General features: G+C 44.0%; 1 long non-coding RNA gene across 2 annotated transcripts; it reads right to left on the reverse strand.

Annotated features, from left to right (window-relative positions):
- Positions 1–1,590: 1,590 nt before the first annotated feature.
- Positions 1,591–22,793, reverse strand: LOC142665199 (uncharacterized). Of its 2 annotated transcripts, none has more exons than XR_012851443.1 (3): positions 22,135–22,793; positions 11,090–11,206; positions 1,591–7,437 (listed from the first exon to the last, which is right to left on the reverse strand). It is a non-coding gene; the product is annotated as an uncharacterized LOC142665199 (long non-coding RNA). The 2 variants fall into 2 exon arrangements; XR_012851444.1 differs by having other exon boundaries at positions 1,591–7,421; positions 22,135–22,790.
- Positions 22,794–25,023: the final 2,230 nt, after the last annotated feature.

The raw sequence follows: 25,023 nt of genomic DNA on the forward strand, positions 1-25,023 counted from the left end.
CACCATGCGCTATAAATTACATGTTAACTTCATTCTGGGGGTCAGTCCGATTCCGGCGAGACCTCATTTATAGCACAACTTAAATGCAGTGATCGCTTTTGACCGCTGCATTTAAGGGGTTAATGGCAGGGATCGACGCTAATTTCGGGCCCCGCCCTTACAGCCCGATGTCAGCGCTGTAATACACCTCTGACCTCCGGCGATGATGGCACCGACTCTGAGCTTCTGAGCCCGATTCCATCCATTTGTCGTATGAATACGGCAAAATGCGGGAAGCACTAGCTTTCCATGACTTATCCATACGACAAATGTCAGGAAGTGGTTAACATCTACTCAAAATGTCTTGTGAAAAAAAAATGGCCTATACATAGTATAAACCATTAATATTAATTCCACCACTGCTGTACCCGTTCACGTTTTTCAGCCAAGGTCCATTACTAATGAGGTTTGACGCAGTGGTCAAATTTTAGTAACCGTAACCATTAGGACACCCACATTCTCCATGGCTTATACACTCACTGGCCACTTTATTGCGTAAACCTTTCTAGTACCATTTACCATCAGAACAGACTGAGTGGACAGTGGCCTGGACTCAACAAGGTGCTGGAAAAAAGTCTGAGAGATCCAGGTCCATGTTAACTGATTAACATAGCGGCTGCCGCTTTCGGCTTAAAGTTAATTCTGTAAATCTCCAGTTCCCAAGGACTGATGTGATGACTGCAACTCATTGGAGGACACTGAACAGGCGGTCAATGTCATGTACCCAACTTGAGTTGATCTGTGGTTTGTGGCATGGCAAGGTTTTCCGGCAGCAAGTAGCCATTAGAAGATGGATAGACAGATGCTAAAAAGTAGGCTGTGGTATTTAGATGCCCATATCACTAGGATGCCATTACTTACTGATCAGTGATCTCCCACCAATCCCTAGAATGACGAGTCCGCAGAGCTAACACCACCTCATTGTTTTCCATAGAAAATCAAAGTCACAGGCAACATACCAGCCATTGCAAAAAACAAAATCACATTGGGTCAGACATTTTTGCGATGGTTGCAATGTCACCTAAGTCGAAGTATCCCATAGGGAAACAGAGGTCACGTCGCCCCAGCCTAAAGGAGTATTCTAGCCCCATTCGACGGGGGACCCAACGATCTAACATTTTTTTATTACCTATGCAGGACAGGTGATAGATGCTTCTTGCTGGAATACCCCTTTCAGTTGCTGTGTAGATGTAGCAATTCAAATGTGAAATTTATAAGGGCCTGTTCACATCAGCGTATGAGTACTGTTCAAACTTTCCGTCAGAGGGAACGGATTTCAATGGAAATGCTTCAGTTTCAGTTTGGGTCCGTTCTGTAAGGTTTCAATTTTTTTTTCCCCGTCGACAGCACTCGTTTCCGTGAAAAAAAAACAAAAAAAAACGGAAACTAAAGAATTACCGTTGAAATCAGTGGTAATGCAAACGGAAACGAGTTTCCGTTCATCGTTCCCTCTGATGGAAAGGTTGAACGGAACCCGCAGGCTGATGTGTGCAGGCCGTAAGCTTTGAGATACAGTTATATTAACGCAAACATATATACACGAGACTGGAATAGTAGCAATACCTCAGCTTTATTCAATGCTATGACCATTAACACAAAAAAGGGGAGAATATATTTATAAGATAGAAAGGAAGCAAAGTAATTACATAGATGAAAGACTCAACTCTGAACATCCTCTGGTCAGTTACAAGCATTTCCATTAAAAAAAAAAACACTTTTTAAAACAAGGAAAACGAAAAAAAAAAAAAAAGAAGATCCATGCACACCGCTACATAGAACTGATGTGGCAGTCCTGTACTGTACCATGCAAGACAGTTATTGCTGTAAAACATCTAACACATTGTATGGCTTGGTCTGCGTCAACAGGTACATACTGTGCTATTCTGCATTACAGTTGGAGAGGTATTTTATATTGTGTCCGCTACTGCAAGCAAAGTTCAGTTCTTATTGCTTCCTCCATTGGAGTAGATTATAATGCATGAAAACATAGAGAATACGACTACATATAATATTATACACACACACACTTTACACCATGTCCATCTTGAGGTTTATATGTACACATTAAGATATGTATTAGTAAGCAGTGGAAGGATCAAAGCCTGTCGCACACAATGGGGTGTAGGGGAATAAATTAACGGATTTACGCCGGTTTTCGGTTATAAAAAAGTTGCACATTTTGGTGCAGGTCCTAGTTGCGCAAAATTTTTTTTCTTACTTTTCTCAACACTTTCTGAAAAGTTTCAAGAAACGGCTTGGGTTTAGCTGAACTGGCGTAAGTTATTCCACAACTCTTCACCGGCTCATAGACGTAGATTTGCATTTGTCGCACGGACGGCCAAATATATTAAGAGGCGTGCACCTCTTAATATATTTGGCACATTTTCCGTCTGTTTGACACACCAGTCTTCATAAACTCCCCCCCGCATGCCTAGCTGTCTTACTACATACATCAGTTATCTTACAATATAAGCATGCACCTACAATGTGCTGTAAAAATAAACTCAATGTTTTTTTTTATAAATTTGGAATATATAAAGTATTCCAGGGGTATGTTCCTTTACATGCTGCAATAACTCAGTCCATATGATTATCACCAGTAAACAATCATTATTTTTATGGATTCTCAGTAAGGACTCATAGACATGCAGGATTGTATTATTAACCATGCAAGGTGATCTGCAGCCAGGAGAGATCGTACTTTTATACACACACAGAATAGAAATGTCACTAGTGGAAGTGCTCGACGGTGCAGGAGAGAACGCACCTCACACCGCTTTCCAAAATGTGACAATTTCCAAGTTCTCGTGAACTAGAAGGTTCTTCATGAGAACTGGAAACACACGTAGCGGACTATACAAGCTTAGATTGTAGGGGGATCAGTCTTTATAGTTACACATACCCCTCTAACATTTACGTTGATGCTGCCCGGAAGCTCTTGTAGCGATACATCTGTACATCGGTTTAATGCCAGCGGAATCTGCCAACTATCTAACATGTATGGGCACCTCCTAGGTGACCCGGGTTGGCAGATGTCAGGAATACCAAAGAACCGGCATGTTGGATTTCAACATGTCCAATGCTTCATTCTCCCTGGAAGCGTCTTAATCCACTATTGAGAGAAGCGTGCATGTCCATGTTCCTACAAACTTTTTTTTTATTTTTTTATATCTATAGTTGTTTAGTATGTTAACTTTAGGAAACCAGTACACGTATACACACTTCCATGTGTTTACAGCTGCCTGAACTTTTCATTTTTGATGTAGAATATGTGACTAGATAGACACCACCTTATTACATACGTAGATTTTTTCACATCTTTAGGAGTGATCCCAAAACGACAAATGTCAAAAAAAAATAAGGTTGAGGTTACTTGCGGTTATATCTGATAATATATCTCAGAAAACGGATCTCCAGCTATATGACCTCATGTAAATATAAATAAGATGTTTGACTTATCCCTTCTATTATAGAAAGCATTCTTACAATTAGGATATATGCCGAGATGGATGGTAACCGGCGACACAAGGAATGACCAGTCCCTGCGTCGTATTGTGTGCAGTCCCAGTCTTCTTTCTTGGCCGCCATGAAGCAGAACTACAGATTACCATGAGATCACCGCCATGCTTATCAGTTGGCAACAGACTTCGATATCATTTGACTTTCACTTAAGTAGAACCTGCCTCTAACATTCCGTCGAAGGATCCAAAAGCCAATCGGCAACTTGTCAATTTACTAAAACATGGTGAAGGCACAGAAGTAGTAGACCGCTTCTACCTACGTGAATAAATTATTATCTGCAAGGGACCCTGCAGCCAAATAATACGAGAGACGCCATCGGCAAAATAAGGATGAAAGACCTAGATAAGATCCTCAAAATGATGCGTCACTCAATACAAAGATCAGCAATGTCCAGGCTATGGTATTCTCTGAAGCTCTATGTATGTAAAAGCTGGACAATGAAGAGGAGAAGGGACAGAAAATGTATTGATTGGTGTTGGCAAGGACTTCTAAACGTACTGTGGACAGAAAAAATGAACAGTAAACTAAATTGGCGTCTTCGTTCTGATATACAATAATTAGGAGTCTTCGTGTATGCATAGGCTGTATTACATCAATATTTGAGACTACTGGGTGACATTTCCCATGTTCTGGTTTCATTTCCGTGTATTAGTTAAAGTATGTAGTGATAGTTTTACCCAAGTTATACTATGTGCCGAACATTCAGTTTAAGGGCCTTGTAAATGGGAAAATTATCGTATAAAAAAAATTGTTATATCAAACAGGCATTGCGCGATTAGTGAGAATTCGCACGTTGATCTAATCTAATATGGTGTCAGAAGCACTAAATACCCTGTGTAAACAGGTAAAAGGCTAGGCATTAGTGAAGGAAACCGGAGGAAAAACAAGTGATCTCAAAAACTATAAATGACAAATAAATAAACAGTTATTACTATATATAAATGCATGTCTTCTGAACGTTATTAAACACTCACTTTATCATTGATCGGCGCTCGGTTTGACAGATTTATCTTCACATGTAAAAGGACCCTTGTGTGCAACGACTGTGGGTAAACCCCTTTATATAATAAGAATCCCCTGATAATAAGTTGATCACTGGGTGTCCCATTGCGGAGACCCTCATCTATCAACTGTAATCTGTAGGGGAATCCGTCAGCAAAAGTTCAGTTTCCCTGCAGCTCCACCGCAGGCCAAAAGAAGTATTGCACAAGATCAATGGGCTGTCTGTGCCCTAGTCATCCAAAGTAAGAGAGCCTTTCTAGCTATTCTCCGCTCTAAGGCCCCATGCACAATTACGGACCCATTCACTTCTATTGTCCACGGACACCTTCTCGTTTATTTAGGGGAAGATGTCAGAGTCGCAGCAGTGTACCGCAAAAGATAGGACAGGTCCCATCTTCTGCGTTTTCAACGCTTTCATTCAGTTAAAGCCGCCAAATCATTTAACAGGGTCAATCCTTATTAAAGCCTAGCTCTGCTTGCTACATATTGACTCTCCAAAGCCATCCCCTCAAAAGGGAGAAAAAACATTTATGTTCCTCTGCTGGAGCTGCAAGACTTCTTGTGTAGTGTATGGTTATGGCAATTGAAACTTTGTTGAAAACCCATCATGCTGTAACTTTACGTCTGCACCTTGATGAAAGAATCGTTTCATTGTATACATATATAATTCAGTTACTCGTACATAGTAGAACATTACTAGATCATGCGCTGGCCCTACAGTGGCACTACAAATAGCTACGTAACACTAATGCTTTTATGGAACTATACACATATCAAAGAATGGAAGACATTGGTGATCTTGTTGTTCTCAGACAACTTGTTACATCATTTTGTCCACAAGTAGTAAAATATATATATATAGTACATACACTAATATTGCACTATTCCCATTATTTTTCATTACAACTTGTTACTAGCACAGTAACGACAAAGCAGAAGAAAACAAAAGATGTGCAAAATATTCAACAGTGACACTTAATACTTTCTGGTCAGGAATTGGGGTATAGACTGCTTAAAAACAAAATGAAAACAAATAACACTACCTGGCTGTTTAAGTTGTGTATACATGCGGTGTTTTGCGGCTTTATTTATTTTTTGAACACCCAGTTCACAGCTATAGTTTCACTTAAACAGTTTTTCTGCTTTAGATAATTGCTTTATTAGCAGAATCTCCTTCTGCGGAGACCCCCAGCGATCATATCATCGGGGAGGCGGGAGCAAGTGTTCAATTCCCCTGCAGCACCACCACAGGGGAAATAAAGCATTACACATGACCTGGCTGTGTAGTGTATGGACATGCCAGGTGAGTGAGAGAGGTTCTCTGTGGGCACTTTCCTCTCTGATTAATAGAGTAGGTTACCCCCCCCTCAGGACAGTCATCAGTAAACTCAGAATTCTCTAAAAGAGTTTTTCAAAATTAGTTTTCTAAACCAGGCAACCCCTTTAAGGCTTCGTTTACATCTGCGTCGGTGTTCCGCCAGACGAACCCATGAACGGAAACCATAGCTTTCCGTCTGCATTACCATTGATTTCAATGGTAATGCTTCCATTGCTAATGGTTTCCATTTGTCTCCGATCCGTAAGGTTTCAGGTTTTTTTGGGCGAAATCAATAGCGTAGTCAACTACGCTATGGATTCCGGTGAAAAAAAACCGGAAACCATTAGCAGACTCTCCTCCCCCTCAAACACAGAAGAAGCAGGTAAAATGAACTTTTTTTTTTTCATATGACAATATCGGTGTTGTCTCAATAGACTTACCCTTTAAAAGAAGGAACAAGCTAGTCAATATTATTGCGCTATTTAGCAAATTTTCTGAAGTGTAAAAGGGCCAGACTCTACCAGTCAATGTGTATTTAAAAAAAAAAAAAAAACCTTGGAACTGGTGGAAAACCTGAGAATTTAAGGAAAATCTAAATTATTGTATTTATTGCAAACATACGCACATCAGCGACGTATGCGAATCAGTTACCGGCTTGGCTTACCTGGAGCAAAGTTTGAGGTAAACTATGGATTTCCTTTGCTTCTACATGTAAAACATTTGCATTTTTCTACAAAATCATTGCTATTTGTTAATTGCTACAGAAAAAAACAAAGCGGATATTACTGAAAAAGCAGCGAATGTTTAACATTACAAGTTAAGATTCTCACTGCTAGGTAAAGGAGAGAAGCCCGAAATGTCCGATATTGAAAACATACACCCAATAATTCAACTTTGGTCTTCTATGTACAGCTCTGGATGCATCAGTCCGACCCACATGGAAAGTGGACAGTGTAAACAAATCAAATCCATCTGAAGATTCGGACTCGATACCTTAATCTACGGTTTGTGGAACTTGGCTTCATGTCTTCAGTCTGATACTGGATTCACAGGAGAGGATGTCATAATCGTAATAGATCATTGTAATATCACCAAACATTATTTAATCAGGTGTTACCGAACCTCCAGAAGATATGGGATACCCAAGGCCCGAGATACAATGATTCTGTTCATTATTCTCCGACATCATAGAAGATTCTATAGGGAGAAGTCATGTAAATCTGTGTATTATCCATCCCTAAGAGACTCAAGAGTTGACTTGAAACTAAATCTAGAAGGATTGAAGACCCATCGGTACTGTTCCTGGCACAGTTATATAAACTTACGTGGTATAGGCAGCCTTATAAGCAAAGCGGTGATGTAGAAGCTCTGCGCCAAATGGATGAACAAGTTCACCATATTGTATTCCATGGTAACGGAGCGCTCAGGATGCATCTCCTGTGACACACCTCATGGATGTGCGCTGAAGACATTATACTATACTTAAATTCTCTAAGGTGTCACCTTCATTGTGGAAGGAATGTCCGTCTTTGTTGTTCTGCTGTTGCCAGGAAAAACTAGAGGAAAAAAAAAAAGTATGACATAAAGCTAAATTTATTCTGTACCAATATACAAATGCCCATCTATCTGTGACCACTCAAGAACAGACACCTATACAGCAGTAGTCATCTGACTACAATGGTCAGGGTTAATTAAAGGGGTTGTCCGAGCACGTGGCGCTTTATTATACTGATGACCTATCCACAGGAGAGGTCATCAGTATATGATCGGTGGTGGTCTGGCAAGAGCACCCCGATTAGCTGTTCCGGCTGCCTCCAATCACCGGATGTCCGTGCCAGAAGCAGATGGCTCTGGTCACAGTATAGCGTCCGTGCTGCAGCTCTGCTCCTATTCAAGTGAATAAGAGCAGAGTTTCAGTATTGCAGCATGGCCACTATACAATGGTCAGAGCAATCTGCTTACGACACCGGCCACTGTATAACATCCAGTGCCCGGCGGGAGCTGGAACAGCTGATCGGTGCAGGGTCCAGGTGTCGGACCCCTACCGATCATGTACTGATGACCTATCCTATGGATAGGTCACCAGTATGAAAAACCACCACGTATCCGGACAAACCCTTTCAGGCTGCATTCACACAATGTTTGGGAGATCCACTCTTCGTGTCTTTTTTTAAAAAAGCAAAAATTAAGAATGGATTCCAGCAAAAAGGAAAGGGAATCCACTCTAATTTTAGAAGAAAATCTCTCAACCTCAGTGTGTAATGAACTTTTCAAACCTCACTGCTGTAAAGATATCTCCGTCACCCCCCTGCTGGATTCTTAGCTTTACTGCTGCATAGGCTCCATGTTGCTGATATATATATATATATATATATATATATATATATATGTGATAGATAGAGATAAGAGAGCAGGATTCTCCTCTTCTATATGCGCTGTGTATAGAAGACATTATAGCCCTTTGGCTCCGCCCACTAGCTCAGAGAAACCATAAAATTAGTGCTATATATCGTGCAAAGGGGAAAATTGCTAAATAATGCAGAATACAAGTCAGATAATGGTCAGAAATGGTTATTCCTCATGTACACACATTACAGCTTATTCTGAAAAGTTAGGTGCACTTTAAAGGGGCATTCCACTCTTAAACATTTAGAGCAACTCTACAGGATAAGGCATAAATGCATACGAACTTGAGCCGAGTTCCCGAAGGCTACATTCATATTTACGAGCGTAAAAAAAAGTGTTAAATCTGTCTGTGTGCGTTGCGATACGCATCAGTGTGTTTTTCATGCACTCGCAAACATCCGTGTGCTGACCGTGGTTTTCACGCACCCATTGACTTCAATGGGCGACTAGGTGCGTGAAAACGCACCAATATAGGACATACAGTGAGTTTCACGCAACAGACACTCGCTGTGTGAAAATTCACATGTGTGAATGGCCCCGTCTAAATCACTGGGTCCGTGTGCTGTGCGTTGTTTCAACACACGGACGAGAGATTGACGCTAGTGTGAATGAGCCCTTATTCACAGGGGCCACTTCCCCATTGAATTCTCTGCTTGCTCTGCTTTTTCCCCGTTCCATAGACTTCAATGGGAAAGGGCGCCTGCAAGCTCAGCCACCTCACCATTGAATTTCATGGTAAAGCGGCCGTTGTTAATTGGCAAAAGGGGATCCCTGCTCTCAAAGGTGGGACCTGGACCGGAATTTGCGGTATATCCTGAGAATAAACCATAAACATTTGAGATGGGAATACCCCTTTAAGTCTTATGCTATTCACTCTGTAATACAGTAAACCTGTATATGAACTGCGGATTGAAAATACGGCTATATATTATATATATACACACATACAGTGAAGGAAATAAGCATTTGATCCCTTGCTGATTTTGTAAGTTTGCCCACTGTCAAAGACATGAACAGTCTAGAATTTTTAGTCTAGGTTAATTTTACCAGTGAGAAATAGATTATATAAAAAAAAAAAAAAAAGAAAATCACATTGTCAAAATGATATATATTTAGTTGCATTGTGCACAGAGAAATAAGTATTTGATCCCCTACCAACCATTAAGAGTTCAGCCTCCTCCAGACCAGTTACACGCTCCAAATCAACTTGGTGCCTGCATTAAAGACAGCTGTCTTACATGGTCACCTGTATATAAGACTCCTGTCCACAGACTCAATTCATCAGTCTGACTCTAACCTCTACAACATGGGCAAGACCAAAGAGCTTTCTAAGGATGTCAGGGACAAGATCATAGACCTGCACAAGGCTGGAATGGGCTACAAAACCATAAGTAAGACGCTGGGTGAGAAGGAGACAACTGTTGGTGCAATAGTAAGAAAATGGAAGACATACAAAATGACTGTCAATCGACATCGATCTGGGGCTCCATGCAAAATCTCACCTCGTGGGGTATCCTTGATCCTGAGGAAGGTGAGAGCTCAGCCGAAAACTACACGGGGGGAAGTTGTTAATGATCTCAAGGCAGCTGGGACCACAGTCACCAAGAAAACCATTGGTAACACATTACGCCGTAATGGATTAAAATCCTGCAGTGCCCGCAAGGTCCCCCTGCTCAAGAAGGCACATGTACAGGCCCGTCTGAAGTTTGCAAATGAACATCTGGATGATTCTGAGAGTGATTGGGAGAAGGTGCTGTGGTCAGATGAGACTAAAATTGAGCTCTTTGGCATTAACTCAACTCGCTGTGTTTGGAGGAAGAGAAATGCTGCCTATGACCCAAAGAACACCGTCCTCACTGTCAAGCATGGAGGTGGAAACATTATGTTTTGGGGGTGTTTCTCTGCTAAGGGCACAGGACTACTTCACCGCATCAATGGGAGAATGGATGGAGCCATGTACCGTCAAATCCTGAGTGACAACCTCCTTCCCTCCACCAGGACATTAAAAATGGCTCATGGCTGGGTCTTCCAGCACGACAATGACCCGAAACATACAGCCAAGGCAACAAAGGAGTGGCTCAAAAAGAAGCACATTAAGGTCATGGAGTGGCCTAGCCAGTCTCCAGACCTTAGTCCCATCGAAAACTTATGGAGGGAGCTGAAGATCCGAGTTGCCAAGCGACAGCCTCGAAATCTTAATGATTTACAGATGATCTGCAAAGAGGAGTGGGCCAAAATTCCATCTAACATGTGTGCAAACCTCATCATCAACTACAAAAAACGTCTGACTGCTGTGCTTGCCAACAAGGGTTTTGCCACCAAGTATTAAGTCTTGTTTGCCAAAGGGATCAAATACTTATTTCTCTGTGCACAATGCAAATAAATATATATAATTTTGACAATGTGATCTTCTGTTTTTTTTTCTATATAATCTATCTCTCACTGGTAAAATTAACCTAGCCTAAAAATTCTAGACTGTTCATGTCTTTGACAGTGGGCAAACTTACAAAATCAGCAAGGGATCAAATACTTATTTCCTTCACTGTATATACCTTCATTGAAATGCATTACACATCCCATTCAGTGTTCAGGATACGGTCGTGTGCATGTTCTCTTGACCCAAAATGTATTCCAGCCTGTATCCCCACGTGCTAAACTTTGATATATGGTTATATGGACATAGCAGAAATTCAGATTTTCTAAAGCAGTTTAGTAGCTGCTCCAAATCTGGAACGAGACACATAATAATCTTCTAGACTGACGCAGGGGATCATATTAAGTCCACTGATCTTAACTTCCAACCTTTTGCAGCAAATTTTCGCAGGATCAAAAGCCACGAGGTCCATGTATCTTGTCCATTTTAATTGCTAGTCTGGTCCTTATACAGAGAAAGGGGGGGGAACGTCTGGTATGTTGTGCCTAAAAGAGAAGAGATCATTATTTATATAGTATCTGTTATTACAACAAACAGGCGCCCTCCTCTCCACGTTAACAGCGGTCCCCCGAGGACGCTACCCAGGGGGCGATACATACTTTGCTCTTGTGTGTCTGCGGTGGGAAAATTCTCAGTGTCCCCATAAAATACGTAAGCGAATGAGATTTTAGGAAATATGAATTTGACAGTAAGCGGTCTCTAGGGTAGCAAGATAAAAGTGTTTTTTGGGAATTTTACATATGGCACTGCACTGTAGTTTTTCATAGGGACAAGGCTTAATGTAGCAGCATTCACCCGTCCGCAACACTTCCCGAAACCCCTGTTCGGTGCGGTTGTCAAATTGCTTGTAAATGACTGCGTGGAGTTGCGGGTAAAACAGTTTAAGTGCAGAAATCGATTGGCAATTAAATGAAAAGAACCTTACGGCTGCATGATTTTGCAGGTAACCAGAAGTTTTGATGGAAAGAAAGATACGGATGTAACATGGACCAATAAAGTGTCTTACTGTTGTTGTCAATGCAGTGCAGCATTTATTGGCTTCTCCACTGCAGTGTCTGTACAGGAGGACAATGCTCAATTATTTAACAAGCTTTATAAGGTGTACGAGCAGCAGATATGATTAAAATTAATAAAAAACAAATAACATATCAGAAAAACACCAAAACCCAAGTAGAGAAAGAGGGGAAAATACTTATTTTTTTTGTCAGTCACTCTTTAAAACATAGAAACTACCAGATATACTAATCACTTCCAATAAAAAAAAGCTAGGACACCGTCCACTAAGGCCTGTCAGCAGCCGGTTTTCTGCCATCTCTGTCCCATTGTACTATTGGCTGCCTGCGATCTGCTGAGTTTTTTTACATGGAAACCGCGTCAGAAAACGTGCCAAAAAACGGCCGAAAATGCCTCCTATTGATTTCAATGGGAGGCGGATGCGTTTTTTTTACCGTTCGCGGTTAAAAACGCTCGCGGTAAAAAGAAGCGGCGTGCCCTATCTTCAGGCATTTACGCCTCTGACCTCCCATTGACATCAATGGGAGGCAGAGAAAGCGTATTTCGCTGCGTTTTTGCCCATGGCACTCAATGGGCGCGAGCGAAAAACGCTGCGAAAAACACGGCAAACGGCGTGCAGGCAGATCAAAATCTGCCTCAAAATTCCAAACGGAATTGTGACGCAGATTTTCCACTGCCTGTACGCCGACTTTCGCCCCTGGCCATTGGGCGCAGCGGGCATAAAACGCAGCGAAATATGCTTTCTCTGCCTCCCATTCATGTCAATGGGAGGTCAGAAACGTAAACGCCCGAAGATAGGGCATGTCCCTTCTTTTTCCCGCGAGCCGGTTTTTCCGCTCGCGGGAAAAAACCGCCTCCGCCTCCCATTAAAATCAATGGGAGGCATTTTTGGCAGTTTTTTTGGCGTGGTTTCCGCATAAAAAAAACTCTGTGTGAACTCCTCCTAAGAGTACGTTCACACGTGCCATGTTGCAGGCTTTTTTTTTTATGCAGTTTCTTTTAAGGTCCTGTCACCTGCTCCAAAAACTGCAGCAGACATCTCAGTAAGGCCCTGTTCACACAGTTTTTTGCAGGCTGAAAAATCTGCCTCTAAATTCCTTCAGGAATGTTGAAGCAGATTTTGAACTGCTGGCAGAACATTAGCCTGCTTTTCGCAGCGTTTTTCACCCGCAGTCATTGAGCACTGCGGGCAAAAACCGCCACGAAAAATGATGTCAATGAGAGGTAGCAGACTGAAGCGCCCAAAGAAAGGGCATGTCGCTTCTTTTTCCCGCAAGCGTTTTTTTCGCAGGGAAAAACACCTCCGCCTCCCATTGAAATCAATGGGAGGTGATTTTGGGCATTTTTTTTTGCCCGGTTTCCGGCACTATTTCCATGTCAAAAAACAGCACCAAAATACTCAGTGTGAACAAGTTCTTAGATTGCCGGCACCTCAGATTGCTGTGATTTTTATTTCTTCCGAACCACACTGTTCTTGAGATATCGATGCCATTAGTTTTGTTGCGGAATATGCTAATGAGGGCTTTGATGTCCAGTGGGCGGTTAACTCCACCCACTTGCCAAGGGGTAGTGAACCTCGCCGCTTTACAATCACCAGCACGGACAGCATTGAATATACGAGACGCTCTGATAGGACGGTGTCAAGTGCCGCGAGGTTCGCAATCTGCAATGTGTGAATGAGACCTTAGGCCACGCTCACACAACAGATTTCCATGTGGATTTCTTCATGGAAACGTTGATTTTATGACTAAATTATCCCGTTGTTTATACGGTACAGAATTTTCTGCACACAGAATGAAAAAATGCGTCACAAAAAAGGGAAATGTTGGGTAGCGAATCCACGTAAAATCCATGACGTTTCATCACGTGACCACTGCAGCCTGTGCCTCCGCAACAAATCTGCTACATGTGTGGGTACCCTTAGGCCTCATTCACACATTGCAGATTTGGTCAGTATTGTGAAGCCAAAACCAGGAGTGGATAGCTGCGGCGGTCATCACTAGAAACCATCAGGGACCATGGAAGCACTGCCACGGGAGCGCCAGGGGAGTTTTTTTTCTAATTTAAGCTATTTAGACACGCGGATGTTGCTGCGGATCTGTACGTAATCCGTAGCAAAAAACACCACGAAAAACGCTTTTTCTGACTCCCTTTGATTTCAATGGGAGGTCGGAGAAGGAAACGCCCAAAGAAAAGGCATGTTGCAAGGAACCGCGGCAAGGATATGCCGCTTTTTTCCCCGCAAGCGGCTAAAAGCTGCCTGGGGGGAAAAAAAACGCCTCTGCCTCCCATCGAAATCAATGGGAGGCGATTTCGGATATTTTTTGGCGTGGATTCTGATGCGGTTTCCGCAAAAAAAACAGCGACAAAAAACTGTGTGAACTGACCCTTAGGCTATGTTCACACGGAGTATTTTGGGGGAGGAATATCTGCCTCAAAATTCCGTTTGGAACTTTGAGGCAGATATTCCTCTCCCTGCACGCCGATTTTCGCGGCGATTATCGCGCCGTTTTTCGCCCGCGGCCATTGAACGCCGCGGGCATAAAACAGCGAGAAATACGCTTTCTCCTGCCTCCCATTGAAGTCAATGGGAGGTCAGAGGCGGAAGCGCCCGAAGATAGGGCATGTCGCTTCTTTTTCCCGCGAGGCAGTTTTACTGCTCGCGGGAAAAAAAGACGCAGACGCCTCCCATTGAAATCAATGGGAGGCGTTCTCGGGCCGTTTTTGCCGAGTTTTGCGACGCGGTTTCCGCGGCAAAATACCCCGTGTGAACATAGCCTTATAGTTTCCGTCATGATGTCCATCATGTTCTGGACAAAATAGCGCAAAATTTTTCAACAAGATTTGCGACCTGCAATTAGATGTAAACCTTAGGTCCTATTCACGTGACAGGGATTCCCGACGAACGTTTTTTGAAAGACCGTCACGCGGCCGCAGTAAGAGGAATAGACTCCAGATGGGGCTATTCACATGACCAATTTTTTGACGGCCCGGTAAACCGTCCAAAAGTGGGGCATGCCCTATTTTCGGCCGTTCTCCCGGCCACCCGGCTCCCATATTAGTCTATGGGGCCGTGTAAAGAACCACTGCCACTTGAATGCGATCAGAGTGACAGCCATGCTTTCTGCTGCTCACTCGCTCTCTCGAAGGAGGACATTGTTTTTTTCCATGTAGGAGCAGAATCCCTAATTCCCAGCCACAGCTTTGGCCGAAGCTGTGGCCGGGGATTCCGCTCCAGGAGAAATCCCTACGTTCACTGTCCATATACGGACAGTGACGTCAGGGACTTCTGGAGCGGAATACCCTGCCACAGCGCTGGGGATTCCGCCGCTCCAGGAGAAGCCCCTGATATCACTGTCCATATGGACAGTGAAGTCAGGGACTTCTCCTGGAGCGGTGCCCCACAGTGGAGCTATCTACAGGGGGCTGTGTGTGGCACTAGCTACAGAGGCCAGGGCGTGGCACTAGCTACAGAGGTAAGTGTGTGGATGCACCACGCATCGAAACTTCGATACGGTTTCGATGCCGTGCACCCTCAAACAGTTCGATACCGTTATTTTATGTATTTTGATACGAATCTGTGCGGCCGCACAGCTTAGCATTGTAACACATGAACGTATGAGAGCGGGACTGTGGCTGTGTAATACATGTGTGATACAGCCATTGCCCCGCCGTCAGCATGAGGTGATGCGACCAGCGCTGTACTAATGAGCGGCGACACTGAAGACAGAACATGGCGGGCGCTCTACAAAACACCCCCATGTTCTGCCTTCAGTGCCTGCGCTCATTAGTGCAGCGCCGACCGCATCACCTCATGCTGATCGCACGCGTACTTGTTGTCAGGAGCGGGGCAATGCTGTATTACACAGCCGCAGCCCTGCTCTAACGGAAACCTCTCATCTGCGCCGCTATTCCCCTGAATGCTGCGATCAAAGCTGACTGCAGCATTCAGGGGAAAATGAGAAGGGAGGATGCCCCAAGGATTGCATCACAGGGAATCCCTGTGATGCTATTGAGGGACATACCATATATGGGCAGACAGCCCAGGGTCCATTGAAGGACCCCAGGGCTGTCTGATCATATTTCCTGTTAGGGCATACTTACCTTTTTTACAATAAACATTAAAATAAGTCTCAATACATAAAATATACACATTCGGTATTGGCGCGACCGTAATAACGTGCAGAACAAATTTCTTACGGAATTTATGATGTGTACACCATAAAAAAAACTTTTCTTTCTTTCACTTATTAATGTGAGGCACTTGGTGTGATGAACTTAACCTCCATGTGCCTCACATTAAGGGCTAATTTACACGAGCGTGTTAAACGTCAGTGTGTCGGTCATTGAAACAGCGGCCGTCCCATGGACCTATGTAATTCAATGTGGCCGTTCACACAGCCATTGTTTCAATGGACCCTGTGAAGGGTCCGTGCGAAAATAGGACATGTCCGTTCTTTTCGCACATCACGCATCCCTCCATAGACTCAACTATGGGGATGCGTGACATCGCATCCCGCAGCGCTGAGCACGGATGCACCTCGGACGTGAAAAACAGCAGTTATTTATGTCCGAGATGCGCAGCGCTCGTGTGAATCAGGCCTCATAGTAATTAACCCCATCATGTACCTCACACATTAACCCAATGTTGTCCATTATGACTGCGAAGCACGGTGGGAAACGGCTGCAAAATGGGTCAAAATCGTCCGTTAAAAACGGTCCGGAACGGAAACGAATGCAAAACGGCTGAGAGAAATGGACCAAAACCGCCGTTTTATCAGCCGACACTCGGACCCGGTCGTGTGAATAGTTAGCCCTTATTCACACTACAGGGCTTCCCGGCCGTGTGACGGCCGTTCAAAAAACGTCCGTCACACGGCTGAAGTAGGAACAATAGACCCCTAATGGAGCTATTCACACGACCGATTTTTTGACGGCCCGGGAAACCCGGCCGTCAAAAAATGGGACATGCCCTATTTTCGTCCGTTCTCCAGGCCGCCCGGCTCCCATAGACGTCTATGGGGCCGGGTAATACACGGCCATGACTTGAATGTGCTCCAAGTGACGGCCGTGTCTTCCGTCGCTCGCTCTCTCTCCTCCTCCTCACAGTGCGAAGTGCATGTGAGGAGGAGGGTATGTCTTTTGCTCCCTGTAGGAGGTTCGGCAACGCTGTGGCTGGGAATTGGGGATTCCGCTCCAGCAGAAGTCCCTGACTCCACTGTGTCCATATATGGACACCGTGACGTCAGGCACTTCTGAAGCGGAATCCCCGACCCTGTGGCCGGTGTCTCCGCTCCAGGAGAAGTGCTGACTTCACGGTCTTCATATATGGACATTGAAGTCAGGGACTTCTCCTGGAATGGTGGCGCTATCTACAGGCAGGTAGGGGGGGGGGGGGTGCTGTGTGCGGCACCACCTACAGGGGGGCTGTGTGCGGCACCACCTACAGGGGGGCTGTGGCAGTATCTACAGAGGGAAGTGTGTGGCAAAAATGTACAAATGAAATTCATCCGATTTTAAAACGGACAGGGAAAAAAAATGGATGCAAAATGGGTCAAAATCGGCCGTTAAAAACGGCCGGAACGGATGCAAAACGGATGCATAAAGGTCGGGGAGAGGACTAGACAACAAGATAAGGAGATCCTTTCGTTACAAAACATCAGTGTAAATAAAAAGGACCGATTAATGTCAAATCACATTTCTGATAATAAAAGTGAAAAACTGACAGGCAAGTTAAAGTGTATGTTCACAAATGCCAGAAGTCTAGCAAGCAAAATGGGGGAGCTGGAGGCCTTGATACTGGAAGAAAATATAGATATAGTTGGTGTTGCTGAAACATGGCTGGACTCTTCACATGACTGGGCTGTAAATCTACAGGGTTTTACACTTTTTCGTAAAGACAGGACAAATAGGAAAGGTGGTGGTGTATGTCTGTATGTGAGAAGTGATATGAAGGCGAGTGTGAAAGAGACAATAGTGGGTGAAGACTGTGAGGAGGTTGAAACCTTGTGGGTGGAACTAGAAAGGGAGGTAAACACTGAAAAAATTACTTTTGGTGTAATCTATAGATCCCCCAATATAACTGAGGAGATGGAAGGTCAGCTTTATAAACAGATGGAGCAGGCTGCACAGGCGGGTACTGTAGTGATAATGGGAGATTTTAATTTCCGGGATATTAATTGGTGTCATGGATCGGCTTCAACTGCAAAGGGGAGACATTTCCTCAACCTGTTGCAGGAAAATTTTATGGGCCAGTTTGTGGAAGACCCGACTAGAGGTGAAGCTCTGTTGGATCTGGTCATTTCTAATAATGCAGATCTTGTTGGGAATGTCAATGTTCGTGAAAACCTCGGTAACAGTGATCATAATATAGTTACATTTTACCTATACTGTAAAAAACAAACACAGGCTGGGAGGGCAAAAACATTTAATTTTAAGAAAGCCAATTTCCCCAGGATGAGGGCGGCAATTCAGGATATAGACTGGGAAGAACTAATGTCAAATAATGGAACAAATGATAAATGGGAGATTTTCAAATCTACTTTGGGTAATTATAGTGCAAAATGTATTCCTATAGGTAACAAGTATAAACGACTCAAATTAAATCCCACATGGCTTACACCTTCTGTGAAAGGGGCAATACATGACAAAAAAAGGGCATTTAAAAAATACAAATCTGAGGGTACATCTGAAGCCTTTGTAAAATATAAAGAGCTTAATAAAATCTGTAAAAATGTAATAAAATTAGCAAAAATACAAAATGAAAGGCAGGTGGCCAAGGATAGTAAAACAAATCCCCAAAAATTCTTCAAGCATATAAATGCTAAAAAGCCAAGGTCTGAACATGTAGGACCCCTAGATAGTGGTAATGGGGAGTTGGTCACAGGGGATCAAGAGAAGGCAGAATTACTATATGGGTTCTTTAGCTCTGTATATACAACAGAAGAAGGAGCAGCTGATGTAGCCGGTGCCAGTGCTGTTAATATATCACTTGATATACTGAATTGGATGAATGTAGAGATGGTCCAAGCTAAATTAAATAAAATAAATGTGCACAAGGCTCCGGGACCAGATGGGATACACGCTAGAATTCTTAAAGAGCTTAGTTCAGTTATTTCTGTCCCCCTTTTCATAATATTCAGAGAATCTCTAGTGACTGGTATAGTGCCAAGGGACTGGCGCAGGGCAAATGTGGTGCCTATTTTCAAAAAGGGCTCTAGGTCTTCCCCAGGTAATTATAGACCAGTAAGCTTAACATCCATCGTGGGGAAAATGTTTGAGGGGCTATTGAGGGACTATATACAGGATTATGTGACAATAAATAGCATTATAAGTGACAGCCAGCACGGTTTTACTAAGGACAGAAGTTGTCAAACTAACCTAATCTGTTTTTATGAAGAGGTGAGCAGAAGTCTAGACACAGGGGCCGCTGTGGATTTAGTGTTTTTGGACTTTGCAAAGGCATTTGACACTGTCCCCCATAGACGCCTAATGGGTAAATTAAGGACTATAGGTTTAGAAAGTATAGTTTGTAATTGGATTGAGAATTGGCTCAAGGACCGTATCCAGAGAGTTGTGGTCAATGATTCCTACTCTGAATGGTCCCCAGTTATAAGTGGTGTACCCCAGGGTTCAGTGCTGGGACCACTATTATTCAACTTATTTATTAGTGATATAGAGGATGGGATTAATAGCACTATTTCTATTTTTGCAGATGACACCAAGCTATGTAATATAGTTCAGACTATGGAAGATGTTCATGAATTACAGGCAGATTTAAACAAACTAAGTGTTTGGGCGTCCACTTGGCAGATGAAGTTTAATGTAGATAAATGTAAAGTTATGCATCTGGGTACCAACAACCTGCAAGCATCATATGTCCTAGGGGGAGCTACACTGGGGGAGTCACTTGTTGAGAAGGATCTGGGTGTACTTGTAAATCATAAACTCAATAACAGCATGCAGTGTCAATCAGCTGCTTCAAAGGCCAGCAGGATATTGTCGTGTATTAAAAGAGGCATGGACTCGCGGGACAGGGATGTAATAATGCCACTTTACAAAGCATTAGTGAGGCCTCATCTAGAATATGCAGTTCAGTTCTGGGCTCCAGTTCATAGAAAGGATGCCCTGGAGTTGGAAAAAATACAAAGAAGAGCTACGAAGCTAATAAGGGGCATGGAGAATCTAAGTTATGAGGAAAGATTAAAAGAATTAAACCTATTTAGCCTTGAGAAAAGACGACTAAGGGGGGACATGATTAACTTATATAAATATATTAATGGCACATACAAAAAATATGGTGAAATCCTGTTCCTTGTAAAACCCCCTCAAAAAACAAGGGGGCACTCCCTCCGTCTGGAGAAAAAAAGGTTCAAGCTGCAGAGGCGACAAGGCTTCTTTACCGTGAGAACTGTGAATCTATGGAATAGTCACCGCAGGAGCCGTCACAGCAGGGACAGGAGATGGCTTTAAAAAAGGCTTAGATAATTTCCTAGAACAAAAAAATATTAGCTCCTATGTGTAGAAATTTTTCCTTCCCTTTTCCCGTCCCTTGGTTGAACTTGATGGACATGTGTCTTTTTTCAGCCGTACTAACTATGTAACTATGTAACTATGTAACTATGACACTCGGACACTGTCGTGCGAATAAGGCCTTAAAGAGTCTCTGTCACCAGATTATAAGTGGCCTATCTTGTACATGATGTGATCGGCGCAGTAATGTAGATTACAGCAGTGTTTTTTATTTATTTTTGAAGGAGTTATGACCTATATCAGCTTTATGCTAATGAGTTTCTCAATGGACAACTGGGCGTGTTTTACTTTTTGGCCAAGTGGGCGTTGTACAGAAGAGTGTATGACGCTGACCAATCAGCATCATACACTTCTCTCCATTCATTTACACAGCACATACTGATCTTATTACATCTCTATGTGCAGCCACATAAAAACACTATTACATTACTGCAGTGTCCTGACGGTGAATATACATCACCTCCAGCCATGACGGGATGTGTATTCAGAATCCTGACACTTCTCTGTGATTTACAGCACAAGACAGCGAGATCTCGCTGTGAATGACAGTTTACAGAGTAATCTCGCGAGACTACGCCTGCTATGTTGTAAATCACAGAGACGCCACATACATGTCAGGATTCTGAATACACATCCCGTCATGGCTGGAGGTGATGTATATTCATTGTCCGGACACTGCAGTAACGTTATAGTGTGTTTATGTGGCTGCACATAGTGATATAGAGATATCGCTATGTGCTGTGTAAATGAATAGAGAAGTGTATGACGCTGATTGGTCACTGATTGGTCAGCGTCATACACTCCTCTGTACAACGCCCACTTGGTCATATAGTAAAACACGCCCAGTTGTCCATTGAGAAACTCATTCGCATAAATCTAATATAGGTCATAACTCCGTCAAAAATGATCGTTTTTCTAGATAAAAAACACTGCTGTAATCTACATTACAGCGCCGATCACATCATGTACAAGATAGGCCACTTATAATGGGGTGAGAGACTCTTTAAGGGGGTTTTACACTGAGAAATTATCGGGCAGACAAGCCTTCATATAACACTCGTTGCTGATAATTGCCCTGTGTTAACAGATTGGACGAGCAAACGCCCAATCATCTGCTGATCTATCGTTTTAAAAAAGTGAAATATCATTGTCGGCAGCACATCTCCCGGTGTAAACAGACGCGCTACTGACATGATAATTATGGGAATGGGCGATCGGAGTAACGACCGCTCGTCCCCATCCATAGCTCTGTGAGACAGGAGCAAACGAGCGCCGATCAACGATGTCTCATTGATCGACGCTTGCTGCACCGGCTGCTTATCGGCCAGTGTAAAAGGCCCTTAGGCTGGGTTCACACCTGCGTTGGTGTGTTCCGTTGTTCTGCTCCGACAGGGGAGCAAAGCAAGGGAATAATGCAACCAACGGTGCCCTCGCACGATGGATACCACCAGTTGGCGACAGAACTTATTGACTTTAATGGGTTCCGTCAGGGTGTCCGTGATTTTACCGGAAACAATAGCGCAGCATGCAAATCCTGCCAGATCTGCGACAGAGTCCTATAACGAAGCCTCCGACGCAGATGTGAACATAGCCCAAGTCAATGAGGTCCGTCAGGCGCCAGTGGTCTCCGTCATGACGGCACCGTGCCGTGGCTTCCATTTATAATGAAACTCATGACGCAGAGACAGGTCTTGGATACAAATGAGCATTGACAGACCTTATTTTTGAATGCGGTATTTCAGTGTCTGAAGCGCTATTTTTTCATCACCAGGATCGACCCCAAACCCAGGTGTGAATAGAGCCTGCTTCTGTAGTCCTGCAGCTGGATGTGACTAGAGAACCGCACAGAAGCCGCCTGGACACTTACCTGAAGCCGCCTATGAGGGTAATGGACGGGGTACAGCGCTGTGTCCTGTCCGGCCACGTACAGGATCGTCCGGTTATTAGCGGCCTCATGCGGGATAGTCCGCCGGCTGCACGCTGATGTTCAGTCATCTCACCCCGCTGTGTACATGACGGAGGCTGCGGCAACTGCGCTCACCCCGACCCCGCTCTGTACTCGTCCTAGCAGCGGCATTGCGGTACCGGACAGGCTGCACCGCTGCCGGGAACCCTTACTAGACACAGCCCGCCGTCATACCTCCGCACCGCAACATAACGCAGCCCGACGCCATATACAAAATGATGGCTTCTGCTCTATGGGAAACCGAGCCCGCCGCGGGGAGACGTGCTCCATGTCCGGAGACCAGGACGTGTCTGTCGCAGGTCACTCATCTCACAGGCTGCGGCGCAACCCCCTCCTCCGCCAAAGTCACATTGTATGCGGCATCGTATCCAGGCGGAAGTGTGGAGGCGCCGTCATCAGGGTCACTGCGGAACTCACCGCGGGGGGGAGCGGCGGAAATCACCGAGTGTCAGCCGAGGAGACGCGGGTCTAGATATCTGTTATAATCACCGCCAGGAAAAATTAATGAACCCTCCACAAAAAATAAATGCTGCATAGCACAAATACCCCAATTCACCAGCCGCCATATGAGGCAGCCCCTTCTGTACAGCTCTCCAGCAACTTTGGCGCTAAAATGTAAATAAATAGGGCTACATGGCGACCGCGTACGTCGCGGTAATGTAAGGGTATGTGCACACACACTAATTACGTCCGTAATTGACGGACGTATTTCGGCCGCAAGTCCCGGACCGAACAGAGTGCAGGGAGCCGGGCTCCTAGCATCATACTTATGTACGATGCTAGAAGTCCCTGCCTCGCTGCAGGACAACTGTCCCGTACTGTAATCAGGTTTTCAGTACAGGACAGTAGTTCCTCGGAGAGGCAGGGACTCCTAGCGTCGTACATAAGTATGATGCTAGGAGCCCGGCTCCCTGCACTGTGTTCGGTCCGGGACTTGCGGCCGAAATACGTCCGTCAATTACGGACATAATTACCTCGTGTGAACATACCCTAAGTGAATGTGACCGCGTTGCGAGTTACCACAACTTGGCAGTAACAAAAATTCCCCAAAATTTGGATTTCTTGCGACGGACGCGGCCACATTCACTTAGAGCCATCACCATTCCGATGTTCTGCTCTGTCAGAGCAACAGAACGCGGGAATAACCGGAAACGCCGGTTCTATTGCACCACCCATGGCCGATAAAACACATTGACTTTAATGGGTTCCGTCTGGATGTCCATGGTTTTACCGGAAACAATACTGCAGCACGCGTGGTTTCCGGTATTTTCTGCCCCTAACGGAGCTTCCAACACAGATGTGAACAGGGCCTTACATTACTGCGCTCTTTGGACGTGCGGCTAAGTCGATGTGTAGCCCCAAATATGATCATCCTGTAAGGAAAAGATCTACAACTTTCTAATACTCGTTTCAATTATTCACCATTTTCAAGATCTCTTCTTTATGTCAGTGAATGAAAATATTGGGGCAGATTTATTAATTGTCCTAAATTTAGACACAATGAGACCAGACAGGCAGAAACTGCGCCAAATTTATCACAACGGTGCACTCTGTATCATAAAATTGGTGCGTCTTGCTAGACATGTTAGACACTTTTCTCTTCCGCTCACCACCTATTCACCTCTTCGGTGGCGTATGTTACATGAAGATTTTGTGGAAAAAATCTGGCATATTTCATAGGTTTTCTTAGCCATACGCCTTTTTTCTAGTTACTTTTCAAAACGGTCCAGGAATTTGCAAAAGACACCAATTTGATTCACGCCATTTTATTGGTGTTTGTGCAAGAATTCTGGCGTATTTTGCTTAGTAAATTTCCCTAAAGGGAAGTTCACACAGGGCTGATTTGTTGCAGAATTTTTTGCAATTGAAAATCCCTTCCATCTGAATGGGGCATATCTGCAAGCCCAGTTCAAATTAATGGAATACTTGCAGAAATTTCTGCAACAAATCTGCCGTGTGTGGACATAACCTTTAGGCTTTATTCACGTGACTGGGTTCCAAATCGGCCGTGTAAAACGACCCTTTTTCACGGCCGATTTGCACCGATGCGGGACCCGTTTTCACAGGGTCTATTGATCGGATCCAGGAAAACAGGCAAAAATAGGACATGTCCTATTTTCTCCTGGGCCGTTCACATGGTCCGATAAAAAAAAAAAAAACAGCAATGTGAATAGCCCCATAGCCATGCATTGACTTTAACGGCTGTAAACAAAAAACCGCTTATCGATTATCCCCGTCATGTGAATAAGGCCTTAGGCTCAGGTTTAATGACACACAGTGCGATTCTTCAGTAAAAAGACAGATACTGCGACAGAACCCCAATGGACCCCATTGTAATGCCCCATGCACATAAATATACAGGAAAGGAGTCCCTCTGCCATAGAAATGAATGGGTCAGTAATTTCGGACGATTTTACGGTCGTGTGCATGGGGCCGAAGGGTGTACTCATACTGCGCTTGCAGTGTACGATTGGAAAGTATATACCAATAAAGCCTTTTCACCCAATGGACGCCAACAGAGTGTCTTTTTGGCATCCGTTGGGCGTTGTACATCAGTATGCCTTTTTTTTTTCTTTCAACTATTTAGAATAGTAGACTATGCCATTCCATAGACATTCATCCACCAAGAAAACCTATACCATGCGGTGGAAGTTATTTTTAAACATGGGAACCTATGGACTGCATAGGTCACTGTATGAGATCAGGAAAGTTACACAATTTTCTAATATATTTCTGTATTAGATCCCCACAGTATTCAAGATCTCTGCTTGTTGTATTCAGTAGGACTAT

This window comes from Rhinoderma darwinii, chromosome 12 (genome assembly GCF_050947455.1).
Source record: "Rhinoderma darwinii isolate aRhiDar2 chromosome 12, aRhiDar2.hap1, whole genome shotgun sequence".
NCBI lineage: Eukaryota > Metazoa > Chordata > Amphibia > Anura > Rhinodermatidae > Rhinoderma > Rhinoderma darwinii.